Source organism: Galeopterus variegatus, unplaced genomic scaffold (assembly GCF_000696425.1).
Source record: "Galeopterus variegatus unplaced genomic scaffold, G_variegatus-3.0.2 Scaffold3913, whole genome shotgun sequence".
Classification (NCBI taxonomy): domain Eukaryota; kingdom Metazoa; phylum Chordata; class Mammalia; order Dermoptera; family Cynocephalidae; genus Galeopterus; species Galeopterus variegatus.
Genome location: NW_007730024.1, coordinates 186,240 through 188,373, shown reverse-complemented (window position 1 = coordinate 188,373; position 2,134 = coordinate 186,240).

The window sequence follows — 2,134 nt, the reverse complement described above, 5'->3', positions numbered from 1 at the left end:
AGATAGATAGATAGATAGATAGATAGATAGATAGATAGATAGATAGATAGATAGATATGCACACACACACACACGCCTGTATATACATACATATATATACATGCACACATACATACATACTCATACACACATGCCTTTGCACTTAATTGATCAAGATGTGATACTCTAGAAATATAAGCATGACCAAAAATGATTCACTACGTAGAAAATGAGAACACCTTTCATAGTGATGCCACTATCCAAATGCTCATACTGGGTTCATAACTAAAATCCACCCTTTGATGTTTCTGAACAGACGGTATCCCAGGTCAGACATATTACAGCAAGGACCAAAGCCAGTATACTCTGAAATCCTTATGTATATGGTATGCACATAAGATTTTCGGTTATAGTCTTTGAATGTTCTATGGGTCTCATTTACAATGATTCTAATCTTTATAAGACCATGTTTCTAAGTTACTATAATTATACCTAATGCTAATGAAGCAGTTATTCCCAATCAGACACAAGGCTGTGAACCTGAAATTTGTCTAAGCTTCCAGGCCCATATATATCCCAATGGGACAAAACCACAGAGCTAGCTATAATTTGCAAGCACAAAATTTTCCATGAATGAGTAAAGCCTTGAGAGCTTTAAAAAGCCCTTTCTTGAAGGAGTGATTTCTGAAGCATAGTGTCCATTAAACTCAGAGACTAGTGACTAAACATTGTAGAGCCANTGATTTCTGAAGCATAGTGTCCATTAAACTCAGAGACTAGTGACTAAACATTGTAGAGCCATGACATTCTGTTTCATCCCTCTTGAGAAGAAATCATCTCCTTCCTGACATAGCACAAAGGAGTTATTTAATCCCACAATCTCTGATCTCTCCAGAGACTTTTAGACATGGCCTTTCAGTTCTAACCTCTGTGTGTGTAGTAGAGGACTAGAATCACAAGGTATGAAGAGAATTAACCAGGCACAGGACCCTGCTCTACTAGTGGTAAGCACTTTATTCTTGTGAAAAGTACACTCCCTACCTGGGAGAAAGACAAAACAGAAAACAACTGGACAAGGTTGGCTGATAAAAATTCACTGGCTTTTGGAACATCAGTTCCAAAATGAACTGGTTTAGATAAAATTTCACTGGCTGAATTTAATTCTGTACCTTACTGTACACATTTCCAAGTTCTGCTTTTCCTATAGTAAGCCAAAAATGAAGAATTTTTTTTAATGGCCTCATTTCATTCACTAAATGGTCCTTTTCCAAGGGTTTTTACTATTCCCTAAATCGTATCACATTGCTGCTGTGTGTTTTTCATCATCGCAAATGCAACAGGAAGATGAGAGTTTATTTGATCATATTCCATCTTTAAATAGGGGAATTTTCACTCCCCTCTAAAAATATATGCATATATATTTTAAACATTTACGTCAGTCTTTGTCTTTAATTCACAACCTATATAAATATCAATTCTTTGAAAGAACAAGATGTTAATGAAAAAAATAAAAAATAAATAAATAGGGGAATTTTGAGCGCTCCCAAACCCCTGCTCTGAGCTCTCACTTCCCTTTTCACTTATCTCCACTGTGGGGGACAGGAACTAGCCGCCATCATCCCAAGTGTCAGATGCATTCCCCAAATCTACATCCTCTCCTCAATTCTTCTCAAAGTCCATGACAGCCACCTCTCCTCCCCACCATTCTATTGCTGCCGTGTGTTCTTCCCCCCTGAATTCACAGACAAGTGGGATCACTGTTATTCTCCATTCTAATGCCTTCATGTCTTTGTTTTGCACAAGAACCCAAAAAATGCAGCTGAAGTACCTAGCTCTCTGAAGGTTTGGTTTGGTCTGTGGCTTAAGTATGAAATATCCAGGGGCAAACTGAACTCCACATCCTTTAGGCATGTTTCCATTGGCATTATTCTTCACAAATATACTTATGGCAGGCCGGCCCCATGGCTCACTCGGGAGAGTGCAGCGCTGGAAGCGCTGAAGCCGTGGGTTCGGATCCTATATAGGGATGGCTGGTACGCTCAGTCACTGGCTGAGTGTGGTGCAGACTACACCGTGCCGAGGGTTGCGATCCCCTTACCGATCCAAAAAAAAAAAAAAAATGAATAAACTGTCTTAAAAAAAAAAAATATATATA